Consider the following 19,458-nt stretch of genomic DNA (forward strand, 5'->3'; position numbering starts at 1 on the left):
TGACATAAAAATAATAGTTAGCATGTTAGCCATTAGCCTAGATACAGCCGGGGTGCATAGTAGCGTCAGACCTGTTAAAAGGTCTGTAAGTGAACGGGCAACCTTCAAGTGCAAAGTTAGTCCACTAAATAAGCTTTTTTTCCACAAAGACCGCCTCATATCGTTAGGATAAATGTCAGAGAACATATAGAAAACGACATGTAACGTGTTGTCTTACCTTACCGGTGTGCTGCCATGTTTGTTTACCATCTAGCTCTGCTTTCCAAAGCGCAGCCGAAATATATCTCGCGAGCTCTAGATAAAGCCCAGCTGGATACTACTCCAGGTGGAGGTGTCTCGTCCTCGGTCACATCCAGACCTTGAAAATAAGGCTGCAACCGGTCCCATTCCTTGCAACAGAGGCATTCCTCTTCTGTGGGCACTGGGGCACAGCATTCACAGGTACACCACCAATCTCCAGAGCTAAAGCCTTGTGGCAGCCATTCCTCCTCTCTCGTCCTCTACCTGTTGCGCCTCTCTCTCTCTCTCTCTCCTCCTCCGTTCTTCAATTTCACGAAGCTCTTCGTCAGTGTATTCTGGCTCAAATAAATAAGGGCGGCCATCAAACTCTGCAAAATCAAATTCCTCCTCCACAAAGTCAAAGTCTGGCAAAAAGTCAGCCATTATTCTATAAATCTTTCATAAAATAAATGAATGAACTTTTCAGGCTACTGTCCGGTTCTGCCTTCCAGCTGTTGCTGCTTGTTCTCGCGAGATTTCGGCCGCGCTTTGGAAAGCAGAGCTAAATGGTAAACAACAAACATGGCAGCACACCGGTAAGGTAAGATAACACGTTTACATGTCATTTTCTATATGTTCTCTGACATTTATCCTAACAATATGAGGCGGTCTTTGTGGAAAAAAAGCTTGTTTATTGGACTAACTTTGCACTTGAAGGTTGCCCGTTCACTTACGTTTTAACAGGTCTGACGCTACTATGTGCCCCGGCTGTATCTAGGCTAACGGCTAACATGCTAACTATTATTTTTATGTCACTAGTCACTTGGCATGTTAATAAATAAATTAATCTATCATAATTTAAACAATTGGAGACTGAGAACATAGTTATTGAAAGTTAGGTCTATTAAAATGCTACTTGAATTGTGTCGCCCAGAAATAATATTCAACCACATCATGATACAGAGAAGTGTATAAGCATAGGCTGTAGAGGGCCTGAAAATACATTTTATTATTGCAGCCTATCAGACTGTGCAGTGACATAGGCTAAAAATATGGCTGAAAGACAACAAAAGAATGTATTTAAATGTAAGTAAATACCCAATTTATTGACTTTATTTAGTCACAGAAAAAGGTTATACATGCAATTTATATCTTATCTGCAGGAACAGATGAGTCGGCACTTTTCATCAGCTTACATGACATATGTAAATATGACAGCAGCGGTAGTTTAATGTTTCCACAGCAACGAGAAAAACAGTCTCGAGGGCTGTCTGTCAGCTGCTTGTAGTCTCTGCTTTACGTGATGTCACAACTGCAGTCAAAGTGGCAAACTAGGCAGCGCTGATCAACATGCAAACACACATTCAACGGCAGGGATGTTCATGGCGACTAATTTCTGTATTTTAATTGAGACTAGTCGACTAGTCTGAAACACTTAGAAAACAGTCAAAATTTAAAGTATTTAAAACATTGTCCAAAAAAATATTGTGCGCATTAAGAGCCCTTTGAAGCCTTTAATCACAATCTTCAACAACCATGTCAGATTTTAAATGCTGCTGAAGTACGAGACACTTTGCGCCGTGCGGTATGAATGTGAACATGACGGCAAAAGTTAACCACTAAAATAACATCTAAAACAAATAAACTGCCTCTGAAATGTGGGGCACATTGAACCTTGCAGATTATCTGACAGAAATGATAGCAACTACCTTTAAAGTTAATAAAACACAGATCAAAGTACTGCCAAACCGCGCTGGTTTTGTGAGAGGACATCTCTCCAATTTCCCACCGCGCTGTTTTAAAACTCCAGTCTACTCGAGCATTACCACAGGGAGGGGGACTGCTGTCTGACAGCTCTGTAGCACCCACTAGTGGCGGGCGGCTGCATGACAGTTAAGCTGCCTTGTACATGAATAAAACACTAATTGGTTTAACCGACTAATATTTCTGGTGCCGACTAGCGAGGGGGCGGATGTTAAGTTGTTTAGACGTGTAATCGCGCGCATCTCTAGTTTGTAGAGTAGCTGCCGCCAGCGTTACAGACTGCAGCCAACTGGTGGGTTTCATACCGCCGCGAATGGTCCCTCTGTGTGTCGCTGTCTGACGCTGACATCCACTGACAAAGTGCCAGTATTTGACAAGTTGGGAGGGAATGGGCCGGTACTTCTGAGGTTATCTTGGTAAAAGTAGCGCAAAAGAAGCGTAATCAGTAATGCATTCCTCTACACAGACAGTGAAAGTAACTAGTGGAGTACATTTAGAAAGTAACTTGCCCAACCCTGGGGGTCAGTGGGTTGCAGTTGCACACACACACGCATACACACATTAGCCGTGTGGACAGCTTCGCTGTGTTTTGCTGTGTAATTTAGTTGGTAAAGTGAAATTCACAACAGTATGCCAACAATCATTTCTCTTCCATTTCCTCTCTTTTGTCGTCACTGCGTCGCTCCATCCATTTCTCTCTCCAACTCCTTTTCTCCCTCTCGCTGTTGTGATAAAGAAAATGAGGCTGCATTCTTATAATGGAGATTAATATGTGATATTAGAAACAGTATTGTCAACATTTATCACTTCTCAGCTTTCGCCTGTGTTTTCTCTCTCATTCCTTTGCTCCTTCCTTCCTTTGCAATAATCAGCTCAATAAGTGAGTCTGTAATGGTGGAAGATTTCTGATGACACACAGTGTTTAAGCAGACTTGCTGTAAGTGCAGCGGCGCAGTCATATCCAAGCCCATTAGATAATGGAGCTAATATTGTGATGGAGTCAGATAATGCCGTCCTCAGCTCAACTTTCTTTACACAATGTGGAATATATAGATTTGATACGTTTCCTGGACGCTCAGTTTGTAATTGGCTAAAAAGCATCAACAATATTTCAATGTTATTACAACTATTTAAAACATCTTAGCGTTGCATATTCTTTGAGGAACCGACAGAAATCAGCAGGAAGCAAGAAAGACTGCTAACTCATCGTCTTCACACAGATGCATCCCACACGGTTCTCTCTGACTCTGTTGAATTAATGCAGGTCAGATGCAGAACATATGTACAAGGAAGGATGTCTGCAGTGTACAGTACACAACACTAACACCAGATATGGGCACATTACGTGCAGGCTGCATAGTAACAAGTGTTCCTGCTCTAACAAGCTGTGTAACAAATGATGCCTTCATTCTGCAACAAGCTCCGCAGCACAGAAAAATATTGCTGCTGTCAAATATGGTTTTAATATATTCATCATGTGCAGCAACCGCAGCCGTGTGCAGCCTCTTCTTCTCTGGTGCTTATTGGTCACCATCTTTCAGTTTTAATGAGGGGTTCATGTCAGAGAGGGACAATTACATCTTCTGGATCAGCGCTCATCCTCATTGTTTGCATCTTCATTTAACAAGCGCTGAGATAAATGATGCATTAACTTTAACATAGATGAAAAATATTGCTGCTGTTGTGTATTGTTTGTCACTGTTGTCAGATTAAAAGCAAATTATGTCGGTCGAACCACTGAAACATCTCAGCAACTACTGGATAAATTGTGATGAAAATTTGTAATGGCTGAACATGGTTTGCCCCCAGTTTTACTGACCTTCTGACTCCCAATGCTCCAAACTGTAACTTGAGATCCCTTGCTAGTTGTCCCTAGGTCAAGACTGGTGATCGAAGGTGACTGGGCTTTGCCATCGGGGGTCCCTAGGAGGAGAGGAGGCTTGCCAGCACATTACCTGTTTTTAAATCATTGCTTAAAACATATTTTCACAGTGCCTGTTTAATACAATGTTAGCCATTGTGGGACTCATTAGGCAGTCCCTCCAGGATCTCACAGCAAAAAAACCTTGAATTTGCAGCCAATTTTGTCAAAAAATTGCGATAAAAAGTGTTTTGTGTGAAATTGCTGCAAATGACAAAAAAATGTGATTTTTTAAAACTACCTCCAAAAAAAATAAGTCATGTAATCACTTGCTGTGATCATCATACTGAATATTACAAAAATAACTGCAAATGTTTTTTATAGTTCTCTTTAGTTTTGTTGAATTAGTTTCAAAACATGACTCCAATAATGTTGCAAAGAATCCTGAGTGAATATTGTAGCTCTCGAACCAGACAACGTGACTGTAAAACAACATGTAAGCTACATCTTCTGTAAACGTAACATTTTAATACATTCAACACACATTGTATGCATTTAAACAGTGCAAATTCTTATGTCAATACAGAGTGTTTCTCCATACTGCAATGCCATTAGCGCAATTTGATGACGTGTGTGATGACGTTTCAAATGATGTCGCATGCGTGATGACTTCCAGTTGGCCGGAAAATGTGGAAAAACACGGAAAAATCGCTGGACTTTTGAAAATTTGCTAGTCCCTGCAAATATTGCGGACTTAAGTTGAATTTGCGTTAATTATTGCGATCGTAAGATCTGGAGGGACCGATTAGGGCTGCACAATTAATTCCACAATTATTACTCATAGAACACTCACATCAAATGAAGCACATCCTAAACATTCAGCCTCTACTTTGGGGGAGCTGTCGGCTACAGTTGCACTCTGCAGGAGCAGCATGTGAAAAACTTTCCTGAATATTGCGACTGAAGACGAGCAAAACAAAAGTTATCTGTCATCATCTGTTGTTTGGAAGTGTGTTGGATCTAGGTGAGAACAAATCATATACAGAGTGCGCTAGACTTGTGTCCGCACAGCAAAGCAACACAACTAACTTGTTTTCAACTACACCAAAAAAAACCAGAATCCCCATCCTTGTCCTAGCAACGCTGTACAGCGCCTTATGGTACTGTGACCGCAGTAAAAAATAATACAGCGGCAGAGATCTGTCCATGAGAGATGCACTGAATTCAGATGAAGAAGAATCTCATTTTAAGTCATAATTTGATGCAAAGATTTTTGAAATTGGCAGGAATGAGGTACAAGGTAAATGTGAGAACAGTAATCTGTTTGTTTAATTTTGGGTAGCAAGTTTAAGCACAATTTTATTTTCATTTTGCATCTAGAAAATACAAGGGATGCACGATAATATCGGCACGTCATTGGTGTCAGCCGATATTGGCTTTAAAATGAACTATCAGAATCGGCTACATGCTTTTTCTTGTTTTGCGCTATGAATTAATATTACATACATTGTAAAGCCTTCTACGTCATGTCTCCATCTGCTGGTGGGCCATCATGATAACAGCATGCATAACTCGTACTTGTCGTCCTCCGCTTATCCAGGTCTGGGTCATGGGGGTTAGCAGCATCAGCAAAGAAGCCCAGACAGTCCTCTCCCCAGCCACCTCCGTCAGCTCTTCCGAGGGAGCCCCGAGGCGTTCCCAGGCCAGCCGGGTGATGTAATCCCTCCAGCGTGTCCTGGGGCGGTCCCGAGGTCTCCTCCCGGTTGGACATGCCCGAAACACCTCCCAAGGGAGGCGTCCGGAAGGCATCCTTATCAGATGCCTGAACCACCTCAACTGGCTCCTCTCGATTTGGAGGAGCAGCGGCTCTACTCCGAGTCCCTCCCGGATGTCCGAGCTCCTCACCCTATCTCTAAGGCTGAGCCCAGCCACCCTGCGGAGGAAACTCATTTCGGCCGCTTGTACTCATGATCTCGTTCTTTCGGTCACTACCCAGAGCTCGTGACCATAGGTGAGGGTTGGAACGTAGATCAACAAGTAAATCGAGAGCTTCGCTTTCTGGCTAAGCTCCCTTTGCACCACAACGGACCGGTTAAGCGCCCTCATCACTGCTGACGCCGCCCCAATCCGCCTGTTGATCTCCCGCTGGAGCATGCATAATATGATGTTAATTCCACAACAGAAGGATTTAATGATGACTAAAATTATGGAGGGAAAAAGGGGATAGATCGATATCGGTATTGGTTATCAGCTAAATTGAGTTGTTCTCATATATCAGCATATGGGATAACAGCAGAAATCCAATATTGTGCATCCCTAGGAGATGCACTGATTTCAGGTGAAGAAGATGCTTATTTGATGCAAATATTTGAACATTAGCAGAAATGTAGCTCAGCATGGAAGTGAAAGCAGGGCTCTGTTTATTTAAAGGTGAAAGTGCAATAAAAATATTTTGTTCCTGAAAACAATAAATAAGTGTGATGAATACTTGTGATTATCGTTTTGGCCATGATCGTGCAGCCCTAGGACTTACTGTAGTTTATCACCCTTCATGTACTGATGATAGAGGTCTACATATTAAGGAAGATGTCGGTCAAGCACAGTCAGTTTTTGGATATGTAAGGTCCTTGTAATGCAGTGTCCCTGGAAGTAATACTGGTATCATCCGTTCACCTGCATCATCATTGTTCAGTAAACTGAATTTACCGCTTTTTTACTCAATACAGAAACAAACTAAGAGTGTGATATTACGTTACCAAACGGTCACAATGTTCGGTATAAAAAAAGATCTGTGTCTCGAGTGAGAGGGTGAGAGTGACTTATAAATAATGTTTTCTGTATTACTGGTGAAAGCTCTGTGATTAATGAATGTGTTAGCAGAGCCATCGCTCCATGGAGACGTACTGCTGGTGTCCATTAGTTTGCCTTGTGTCATCCAGTAAGAAATACGTTTGGGTTTCTGCTGTGAGGAGTCGCTCCACCAGCTGACACTCTGATAGATTAATTAGTCTGGGTAACAAGCTGTTGGTTATAACAGGAGACGCCTCTCATGTCTTGTCCAGCCCAGAGCTCTGCATGGGTGTGTGTGTGTGTGTAAGGTGTGTGACTGTACTGTACCTGTGTGTACAGTTCAACAGTGTTTGCATTTGTCTTGGTTGTAGTTAAGGTAAGGGGATGCATGATGTCAGTGAGGGTCCTCACAGGTACAGAGATACAAACGTGTGTGTTTGTTCTATAAAAATATATATTGACCTCCTGACTGTTGTCATTTGCTGTGTGCTGGTCTATTACTGTGCTCACCTCTGAGTGTTTGTGTTTGACATTGCTGGAGCACATTACCATCATAAAGAGCCCGTTAATGTCAGTGCGTCCTGCTGCTGCGCCACGGAAATGAGCCGCTGACCCACTAACAAGTCCTTGATTCACAAACACACTCAGATATTATTAATCTGCTGCTGGACTGCCCTGTAACAGACACTGTGTCTGATGTACTGCTCCTGTTGTATGCCCCAGTTTCAACATATGTAGATGGGTAACTTACCAGTATGATTAGAAATTAAAACTACCTCTCATTTTTATTGCCAAAGGTAGAAAATGTTTTACTTTATATACTCTCAGGAGGTCCCTCCAAAACATTTGAATGAAATCTAGTGCAACAAACTGATTGTAGGCTAATTTATACAATGTTAAATGTCATAGGCTTGTGCTAATAACGTTAGCATGTTGTATTCATTTGGAAGATGTGTTTAGTATAAGAGTTATTTTTTTTTTGGTGGAGTTGTAATGGAGCCGACTTTTGTTACGTTACCTTTGTTAAATGTTGCTGTTGTCCCCGGCTTCATATGAGTAGAGGAAAAGTCTGCTAGCTGCTAACCTAATTTATACAATGTTAAATGTCATAGGCTTGTGCTAAAAACATTAGCATGTTGTATTTGTGGTGAAAATGTGTCCAGATAAACTAGTGTTTTGGAGCTGTAACTGCAGAGTGACACAGACACGCCGCGGCACAAATATAAACGGCGTAGGCCACGTGCGTAAGCTACGATGTAGGCTCTACATAGAGCTGAAGTACAATCTGGCTTTAGATTGAGTCGTTTATATCTATATACAGAGTGAGACCATGAGGTCCACCATGTTGATTCAAGTAGCCCAGAATACAAATCAAACATTTGCTCTGGACAGGGCCATTCATGTCTTCCCATCAGCAAACAAAGTTCTCCTACATGCTTAGCACATGGGATTTTCAGTTTGTTCAATCTGCAGCTTCACTGTTAGACTCTGGACCTTTAAGCACAAGACAGCATTGTTAAACCAGCAGTAATTTTATTTTTTGGCCACTTGGGGACAGTGGAAACCAGTTGTGAACATGACATTGAAATATCTTAGTTTGACATGGTGAACTTTTTAGCAAACAGCTGCTTATTTACACATCCAGCAACATTATTATTCATTTGGAGTCGTGTCTCTGGTCACGTGATGAATGCAAGTCCCATACTCTCTCTCTCCTCTACCTCAGTTTCTGCTGTCTACCAGATATTTCATTTTTAGGAGTTCCTGAAATTAAATATCTAGCTCTAGTGATGGTGTGATGAAGCCCCGTGAATGTGTCGAATCTTTCAGGCCAATCACAGGAAGCCCTGTTTAACAGCTCATTTAGGAGTACTGACATCTGCTAGTCATTTGATGTACAGCAGTCCTACTGTGATATTACATGTGGGCTACATGCCAGTGGATCTGGCATACACATAATGATGCTTAATGATGATGATTACGTCAGAATCCCCTTATGAGGTATTGTAAAGCGAGATGAAATGAATCTATCCTGAACGTGAGAAAGTGAGTCAGTCTGTGTGTAGATTTGCACATAAAAGCCTACGCTACTAAAAACCTACTCTGGATTCAGGAACGCCGCGGGAAACTCAGATTTGATCGTAAACACGTGTGTATGATCATGAATGCCAATCCATCGTAAAGTGACAGCGCGCTCCCGGTAATCAGCAGTTAGCATAAATCCCCGCCCATGAATAGCCAATGATCACCATATAAGGAGATGTAGGTGCATCCAGTCGACCTGTCAGTCATGGCACAAACAAAGAAAGAGAGAGAAAGAAAAAAGAATTTTTCCGAAGCAGAGATTGAAATACTTTTGGGTGAAGTGGACTTCAGAAAAAACATTTTATTTTCTTCAGTTAGTAGTGGTGTGACAGGGACAGGCAAAGCGAAGGCCTGGAGGGAGGTAACAGATGCTGTTAATGTTGTCGCTGTAGTACAAAGAACCATGTCAGAGGTGAAGCGTAAATGGTTTGATATGAAACTGGAGGCAAAGAAACGCATAAGCACACACACAAAAAATACAGCGGTCACCAAACAAACAGAAGATTCATTTGTGGGAACGGGAAACCAGAGATGTTTTGTGCGTAATGGATAAACTCTAAATCAGTGATGGCTGTCGGAATGTAGAGCTATTTAACATTTATTTTAACAAATGATATGGATAACATATAGCCTACAGCAGTTTGTATGCATCGTCTTCAAATTATTTGAATCTTAATAGCCTAAAGCTCTGTTTTATACAACGTAAATTAAACATTTTTCAAATCAGATTTATTCATTCGAATGATCAAACAGCCACAAAAAAAACCCAAAAAAAAAACAAAAACGAGTTGTCTCAAATAATTCTTTCAGCTGGCTCGTTCTCCTTCGTGGCTCCACCACCTGCTGCTCCTGCTGCCCCTGCTGAACCCAGGCACCGAGGCCGAAGAGGCTGTGAGCCGGCTCTCCTTTTTATTATCATCATTCAACATGTAGAAAGAACATGTAATCTATTGAGTCGATTTACATAGATAATTCACAATCATGAACCTAATCTGGATCTTAAACCTGCTAACTGCCAACTAATTTAACTAAATGTGTTATATTTTTTTAATATTTTGTCATGTTTAGGCTGCGTGTTTCAAAGGCATCTGTGTATTGTGTGCATAACAGAGCTCAATACAAATTAAAATTGTAATTTCCAATAGTGACAAGCAATATTTATGTGCTTTACTAAATTTACACAAGCACTACGAGTGGTCAGGAGCAGGAGTAGTTTTGTTAGTAGCTACGAAAAGATCGGAGCTACTAAAATATTGATGAATGCGGACACGCACGTAAATTTCCGTCTGCCAACAGTTTACACACAAATTCCTTCTGCTCACGTTTCATGAATGAGACCCTATGTATTTCCCGACTCGAATCACACAACAAGGCAGTCACGTGATTCCAGAGAAACGGGGCCTTGTTTGTCTTTGGTCACGTGATATCCTGAAAAATGATACGGGCTTCGACAGAAGCTTCATTTGGACACGCCCCCTTTGCTTGACACAGGCCTTGGGACTGCAGTATCAGCTGTAACATCACTATCTAGCTCTTTACCAGCTAAATGCTCCACTACCTTCGCCAGCAAGTTTCAGACTGTGTTTGCAGTCTGTTTGATGCAAACAGCTGTCTGCTGTGGCTGAAAGCAATGCTATGAGAGCGGCGAGGAAAAACCAAAACAGTAACACCGTGGGCCTGACCGTTAAATGAGCTGCAACTCGCTATAAAGTGCTGCAATGCCACTTTGTTGTCATAAAGATAATGATTATATCAGTTTAAAGTCGGACAGAGAGTGTGGTCATGGTTAGGAGCTCTATGCGGCATTCAGAGCTTGTCTGTGATTCTGAGTACGGGGCAAGATCTGCACACGGTTCTCAACGTGAAGGTAGCTGAGCTGCTCAGCTAACAGTGCTAACTCAATAAACAGTGCTAATAACAGCAACGTTAGAGCAAATGGTGATAACCTCTGGGAGGTGGAAATCGGAGAGTGGGGGCAATGCTTCCACAACAACGTCATCCTGCTATCACTGTGAGCGCAGCGCTGAGCGGCGACACACACACAGAGAGGTTGCGTGACTTCATTTTCTGCCCAGTAGGCCATTACTCCATTATATCTCCATCATAGACTGTATAACATCAACAGACATAGCCACTGTAATGTCACCCACTGGTTTGTGGTCTCCCATTTTGAAGCATTTAGTTTTGCATTTTGGCCGTCGCCATCTTTGTGTTTTTTTTGTTTGTTTGTTTTTTTAGCCAGAAGTGACTAAAAATTCTAACCCTGCACAGTTGTCATGAGCGGGCAAATTAGCTACAGAGACCAAAACCATTTTTTTGTACCAGGCTGTAAACATGTTAATTTCTGCTGTAAACTTGGGCATTTCAACATGAGGGTCTATGGGGACAGACTCGCTCTTGGAGTCAGCCTCAAGTGGCCATTAGAGGAACTGCAGCTTTGACACTTGGTGTTGGTTTCATTTTTCAGCCCCAGAGGATGCTTCTTGATCTTTACACAGCACACAATGATTTGCTGCTATATTAATGTTCTGAATGTTAGATACAGCTTCTTTAAAGAAACAAATTTTTACTTTCAGAAAGAAATGGGCAGGGTGCTTGACTTTACATCAGCCCAACCTTACAGAACAGCCTTGAAGTTTTATCACTTTTTGTCTGCATCTTTCACACAAATAATGTCATCACACAAACACAGAGAAATACTTACATCAGGGATCCCAGAGGATCTCTTGCAGAGTTTTTACTTGATAAATAGATTTCATTTTTCCCACAAATGCAGGTAAGATCCCCCTGGCTCCAGGCCTTCAATAAAAACTGCTCTCATCTTCCCTGCTCAAATTTTCTCCTCTCATCCTGCCTTTTCCTCAGCTCTCCTTTTCTGTTCTCCTGTCTTGTTATCTTCATCTTCATCTCCTTTCCCTTTCTTCTTTCATTTCCCTTCATTTCTCCCCTTCTTGCTCCTCAGTAGTGTAGGACATCTAGCCTCATGACAGATAGCTATCATTTCTGCCTGCTCTAATTCACATAGCTCCAAATAGCCAGCAGTAGGTCACAGCCTAAATTGCTGTGACTCCCTTCTCCGTAATCGGTTTCTGTCACAGAAAGCAAACCGACACAGCGAGTTCAAAGGCACCAGAACTTATTCTGGTGCAGGAAACTTCAGTGGCACCTCAATTTCTTTCTCTTGTAGGCATTCATTTACTTTGCTGAATAATGTTTAACCTGTTTTTAGAGAAGAACAAATGAAGGGATTTGTACATTTAAGTTGTCCCTTATTGGAAAGTCACAAAGTTTTGACTATTTATTTTTAATCAAAAGTAATCTGAATAAGGCAGATACCCCATTTACACTTCTTCCCTTCATGTGTTTTGGTTGCTGATTGGATGCTCATCTTCAAAGGGCTTTGTTACGTATTGTTTTTTTCTCATTTTGGAATAACTAATGAAAAGGACATGTTAATGGATCATGTGCTTTTCCCCTGTCGTCCTCAACTCCTCCTCAGCCCGTGTTTTAAGTAGATCTCATAGAAATAGCTACAGAGAGGACACACTGCACTGAACGACTTTGTGTTGTTGCCAGTGCATACATATTAGTATGTGCACGTGTAAATACATTTGTATTGCAGCTTGTTCCATTGACTTTGGCTTCATCCATAATTAAATCCATTTAAATCAGTCTGTCAGTCACTGCTGTAATGTGGAGAGCTGAATGACATTTTAATGACCGCAGGGCTATTCCAGGGTCAGACCGACCTAACAGGTACCCGCTTTCATCACTCTTACTGAGCCATTAATTATTCTTCTTCTATACTCATCCCTCCATTTTCTACTTTCATCTCTTGGCCCATCCTCCTCTTGTCAGAGTATATTTTTAGATCGTTGCACGGAATATAAATCTCATCTTTTTTAGAGGGGAGGAGATGTAGTTGCACAAGTGAAGTCAAAGCGCGGATAAACAGCAGTCTGTCATGGTGTGAACACGTCCTCAGCTGGTCTCTTGTCACGTCATGTTAGGGTATCGGAGGAAAAACTCCAAAAATGTAAAGGTTTAGTGTTGAATGATCCGAATTACCGCCTTGTGGTTGAATGCCTCTATGCACCAGTCAAGTTACACTTACAGTTTATGTCCATGTCTGTGGAACATGGAAGCTTCACATGCATCTTCCCCCCGACAGCACAGAGAGTCTATACACTCAACACAGTTTGAAGGTGGGCACCCAAGATTATTGTCACCAATTTAGCATCTGACCAAATGTCTCCCCTTCTGTTCCTGAGAAATGACGTTGAATAATGGCCAGAAAATTATGCAGAACATTATGATAAGTCGACCACCAAACACTAATCAGGTCATTGCTGAGTCAAAGTGGAAGTTTGTGTCAACTTAAAGGAAATTTTCTCAAGGTGTGCCTGAGATATAGCATTCACGAGAATGAGATTGGGCCTGCCTTGGTGGGAGCCCTTCTGTGCGGAGTCTGCATGTTCTCCCTGTGTCAGTGTGGGTTTCCTCCAGGTACTCCAGCTTCCTCCCACAGTCCAAAGACATGCAGGTTAACTGGTGACTCTAAATTGTCCGTAGGTGTGAATGTGAGTGTGAATGGTTGTCTGTCTCTATGTGTCAGCCCTGTGATAGTCTGGTGACCTGTCCAGGGTGAACCCTGCCTCTCGCCCAATGTCAGCTGGGATAGACTCCAGAACTCTGTCAAAAATTATTTCAAATCCATTCAATCCATTGCTCCCTTGACCTGCGACACACTGTGTTTGTATACAAGTCCTCCAGTCACGCCTTACTAATTTTCTTATTGAGATCTGATTGAATTCAAATCAAGATAATGAGAAAGCTTTCTAATACCAGATGTAAGTGCAAGGGCCTGTGGATATTATGCCATTATCCAGTTAATATATCTACATACAGATCACGTTAATATCAGTTGTATCAGCTGATCTGGATTAGACATTTGAAAATGACCATAAGGGGCATATTACACAGTCACCACTGTTGATGATAGGATGTTTTTCTGTTTTGTTTTTTTGACGCAGGACAACAGACTGACTCTTGGCTGCGAGTCTGTGTTCAGACTGAGCCAAAAAAATGACATCAGTCAATAGACAAATGCTGGTGTCATGGCACTGTGACTTCTAGTGCTTCATTTTTAGATTTGGGCGACCCTGCCGACAGGACGTTGTGGTTTGGAGCTGCCATGTTTTGAAGGACATGTTGTTATGTCATTTGGCTGGACTGATATTTTCTGCCATCAGGCTGTGATGCATCATCTTGAATGAGTGTGAATCAAGCTGCAATCTGAGGGGCAGGAAAGTGAAGCCAAAGCAGAAGTGCCAAAAGCTGCAGTTCCTCTAATGGCCACTTGAGGCTGGCTCCAGGAGTGAGACAACCTCCGCAGACGTTAAAATGTCCAACTTTACAGCAGAAAATAAACATGTTTGCAGCCTGGTACAAAAACAGTTTTGGTCCCTCCCTATAGCTAATTTCCACATTCATGGCGACTATAAATATTAATTATTATATAACTCACCTGTTTACATTGGGTTAGGCTTAAAGTTAGGCATATTTAAGGGAAGGTGGCAGGCTAGTGCTACAGTCTGTGAGTCAGATCCACTTCTCGCGCCGCCACAGCTCCACTCTTTGGTCCAAATATGGACACTTCTGGCTCTAAAGAGCCAAGATGGCGATGGCAGAAATGCCAAACTCAAATGCTTTCGTTAACTCATTGCTGGTGAGTTTTCAGAAATATTTTTTGGCACCACAAGCTGAGTGCCATCTACTTCCATTATGTTGGAGAGAAGGCAGACATCTCTACGGCCGGCATCTCCAACACATTTGTCAACTCACACCAAAACAATCTAGAGTATAATAAAACACAACAAAGGAAACATGTATTTTTGATTTTGCGGTGAACTGTCTCTTTAGAATCCAGCTCTAATTCCGTTCCATCGACACTAATTGAGACACTGTTGATTTGGCCAATCTGATCAACTTACATTAAGACATTGGCAGTGGTCGCTGTCTGGAAATCTCCACTCACAAGAAGTGCTGAATCTCAGCTGTCTCACAAACAGCAGTAATAAGTGTCCAAGCTGGACAACTCTTGTCTTTACAATGTTTATTCCTTTTTAATCTAATTTTTCTTGGCACAAAACCTTCGGGACTGAATGCATTTCCAAACATGAGCGCACTCTGCACTTTTCGGACGTCACATTAAATCATTTCCACCTTGGAGTTGCCAGAATCAGAAGCTGGTGAGTGCAGCTGCAGGTAACCTGATGTCCTTTGAAAAAGTCATAACGTTTAATTGTGTTCCATCAATCACTTTGTCAGACGAGGTGCCTTTTTTAAAATGTGTGTATCTCATTTCAAAAGAAAACCTTTCAGTTCGACCTCTAAGCAGCACAGTAAAATGTGAAAAAAATTAAAAAATTAAAAATTACTTTAGGTTTATTGTTTCACAGTCAAATTTAATGAATTTATAGATATGTTGGCTAACCCAGGGAACATCATGTTTTTTACTTTGTGTATGGTGTTCATAGACTATGAAATAATGTACGTAATCACAGTGACATCACCCATTGGTTTGGGGAGTCCCATTTTGAAGGCTCCAGTCTGTGTGTTCCAGTGCCCATACAACCATACTATATAGAACATGAGAAAAAGATTTAGCGTGTCCCAATATATAATGAATGCAGTATGCCAAAACTACCAGGATGTTCTACTGCATCCAGTCGGCTTTTGCAGTTTATAAGCCAGCATGCTTTACTGGTTATTCTGACCAACAATCCTCTGCACAGCACACTATACGTCACATCGGTTGTCAGAAGTCGCAATGACAGATGACAGCACATTCAGGTGAGTGATGACCAGTCACTTAGTAATATTAGGAATATAAATTGTTTAATTGAATAAAATAATCATAAATTTATCCAACAACAAAAGGGCTGAAGTATTAAATAACAATGACAGAGAAATGTATTGTTTCTGTTGTTTTACTATTGTGAATATGTTAGAATCAACAATGTATGCACTTACTGCAAAGTAACAACATCAGAGCTGATTTCTGTCTCTGTCGAGCTCAGGGAATGACGTTTTGTTTTACCTCTGTGGTCACGGATATATGAGTAAAAGGGTCAAATTTCAGGGTGTAACGTTATGAGGAAGTAGTATGTCCTGATTGTGTGCGTCTGCAACAGTATTACTCAGAAATCGTGCTTGGGCAGTGACTTGTGGCGTCAGACACTGACGAAAAAAGCGGTTCTTTAACGTTGGCATGATTCGCAGATGGTCACCATTGTAGTTTAACAGCACTCGGCAGCGGCGGGGGAAACACAGTGGGTCAAGAACGAAAGTTAAGGCAGCGAAAGTCCAAGTAGGATGGGCAGGTCCAACAAATACTGACTTTCAGCCAGGAGAGTCCCATAAGATTATAAAGCCAAACCCTGTTCTTTTTTCATAAACCTAACCACGAGTTTTTGTTGCATGTGTGTTTTGAAAGGAGACAACGCATGTAACAGGCAGAACTTGACACAGAGCCCCAGAACATCAACAACCAACACACTCAGGGTACCTTTCACGTCCTATCTGGACATGGAAGGTCCATGACAAAACGTCAATATGTGACTAGTCTCTATATACAGACTCTACATTCAGTGAATGTAGAGTCTGTAGGCAAACCCCGGAGATCTTGCCTCTGGAAGAAGAGCGGAAGAGCCCTGGTTTCCGGTTGTAGGCTGTTTGTAGTGTGATATTGATCAATCACGTTTGAGTCGGCTGCAGTTGTTGCCAGGTTAAACGGTCCGTGCGGTGAACTAGCGAGGCGGAACATAACTGGCATCACTGCAAACTCTGAATCCATCGCAATGGTTCAGCATATTTACTTATATATAAACGGAAGTCGGAAACGGAAATTTGCCTCCTCCGCCCAAATCAAACCGGAATGCCAAAAAATCGGGGGTCTGCCCCCAGAGGCTGTATCGCTGTCTGCCGGAAGTCAGACGCCGAATACAGCCGATGGGTTCCGAGAATGGTATGTGACAATTTTGGAGTGATCTTACTGATCGTACTTTTTAAGGACAGCTGCAGTACCTGCTAAAAGCAAAAGAAAAAGTATGCGATTCGGAACGGACCCAGTATTTGATTGAGAAGGTGAAGCTAACCTTAATGCTAACTGCTAGCTTGCGTAGCATGGTGCATGTACAGCTATGGTTACCTGTGATAATGCTAATGCTAAATTTTACTAGCAAAAAAATAGGCTTAAAACCATTAAAACTAAATGAACTATCCAGAAAAGCTGAATACTAAACTCCTTAGAGGGTCTTTTAGTACGGCCAGACACTGAATGAGACTTTTTTAGGCGACCAAAATGTTAGTTAACTGTCATGAACTGATAAACACTGAAACAGCGACAGCTACACCTATACTCTGCAAAACTGGGGTTACATGATGGTTATGTTACCTTACTAATGGTCTTGCCAAGGTATCGATGTGTCAACGGATGGCACCCACCTGTCACTCAAAGCGACTAGCTTTAAGCTTTAATAACATTTAAAGAGGTGAGTTATATGAAAATTCAACCTCTGTACAGTTCTCATTAACAAGGAAATTAGCCAGAGACCAAAACAGTTTTGTACCAGGCTGTAAACATATTTATTTGTGCTGTAAACGTGAGCATTTTAACACGGGGGCTCTGTGGGGATCAACTCGCTTTGGAGTCAGCCTCAAGTGGTCATCTTCCTTTTCAGCCCCACTGATCGTGGTGCATTTGACAGTACAAGACTTGAACTAGAATTTGTCAATCATTTAATGCAAAAAGCCACTTCGCTTTGAATGGCTTCAACAGCAACATTACAATATGCAGCAGAGACCATATTCCATATTTGGCGAGGTAATCAGAAGATGCTGTTTTTATGGCTGAGTGTTGTCTTAACTGGGTCAGTGTTAGAACATTACAGTCTGTGTAAATACAGCCACACGCACACACACACACACACACACACACACACATGGCAGATTTCTTTAGCTGCTTCTGTCTCCTTTCAGATGGAGAAGATCTTGTTCATGTAAATGCATCAGTATGAGTAATCTTCAGGAAACAATGTAGGTGAACAGAGCTGGTGACGAGGTGTGAATCTATTGTATGTGTGTGTGTGCATTAAATGGTGTGTGTTTGTGTGTTTGTGTGTTTGCTGCATGATGAGACTGGACAGCTGCAACTGGGTTAGACTTCTATAACGGTGACTCCTTCCTGTCTCTGCTCTCTACATACACAGTCTCTGTCAGTACAAAACAGACGGAATGGTCAAAAGTATCCAAACACCCCTACCTATGTCGATTTAATGATCAACGATCCAGTATCGATGCAGAGCTCCATTATAGGAGAGAAGGCAAACATCTGTACGGCTGATAAATTCAGCACTTGACGACTCATACCAAAACAATCAAGACTGATTAACAGGACTGCAGGTAAAGGGAAAAATATATATTTTTGATTTTGGGGTCCCTTGAATGCTACAGCACACAAAAATAGTTTAGACAATAGTGTGCTTCTAACACAATTTAAGAAACAACCTTTACTGTTCCAACATGACAGTGCCCTGCGTGCACAAAGCCAGGGCCATAAAGAAATGTTTTCTGAGTTTGTTGTGCAACAACTTGACAGACCTGCCCACAGCCTCCACCTCAACCCCATTTAACACGAACTGGAACACACTCACTAATGCTCCCGAGTGGGAGCAAATCCCTGCAGCCAGGTTCCCAGATGTTGTGGAGAGTCTTTCCAGATGAGTCGAGGGCTGTGTGACGATGAGCCAGTCGTAGTGGATCATTAAATAACATTTAAAGATGCTGCATCTCACATTTTGTCATCAAGTAAATCATTAACAGATTACTCCATGGATGATGTATAGATGTATGACCTTTGTCAGACGCTGTCTCCGTCTCCTTATTTCACCTGCCTCTCCATACTTTGATCTGTTACATTAATTTGACAGTAATTCAGTATTTAAAAAGAATTCATGTATAGTTGATTTGATTGTAAGATTTCCTTCAGTGGAATCGCTCATTTTAGGCATTTAGGGGTTATTGTTAAGAGCACAGTGGAGCAACAGCTCAAATCCAGGTTAACAGAAGTGTTGCAACATTTTTTTTTCTCCATGTAAACTTTTCATCATAGTTAAAATGTATTGTCAGCTGAAGCTCTGACTGTTCAGGAAGAGGAGCTCTGCTTTGTATGGTCCAACACTGACCTGCTGTGGACGTTGATGTGATTGCATGCGCCTGGTCGTCTTTTTTTCCACCCTCTCAGAAGCTATCAATATTTTTCCTGGAGCCTCCCTGAGTGACTGGCAGAAAATGTGACCCTCCCTCCACCATAAATAAGTCATTTGATTATTATAACTTACCGTTTCATGTTTGAAAGTGAAAAGCCAAAAGTTAAAGATGACATCCTGGAGAAAAAAAGCCAGAGTTTTCACTCTTGTGCAAGCAGTTTATTTTTGAATGAGAAGTAGAATAACATGATTTTGATTAAATATCACTATTTTTAAACTCAGGTTTGGATGTCTGTTTTGTTATAAACATGTTTATTGATTTTAAACATTTAAGAAATTGTACAAACATATACAACCCCCACAAGACAGAACATATGGCATAACATATGAAAAGAAGTAATAGTTATTAAAGTAATAAGCATAATAACAATTGTAAAATTATGTAGGACTCGGTACAGCGCGCTATCC

Source organism: Epinephelus lanceolatus, chromosome 1, assembly GCF_041903045.1.
Source record: "Epinephelus lanceolatus isolate andai-2023 chromosome 1, ASM4190304v1, whole genome shotgun sequence".
In the NCBI taxonomy this organism is placed as follows: domain Eukaryota; kingdom Metazoa; phylum Chordata; class Actinopteri; order Perciformes; family Serranidae; genus Epinephelus; species Epinephelus lanceolatus.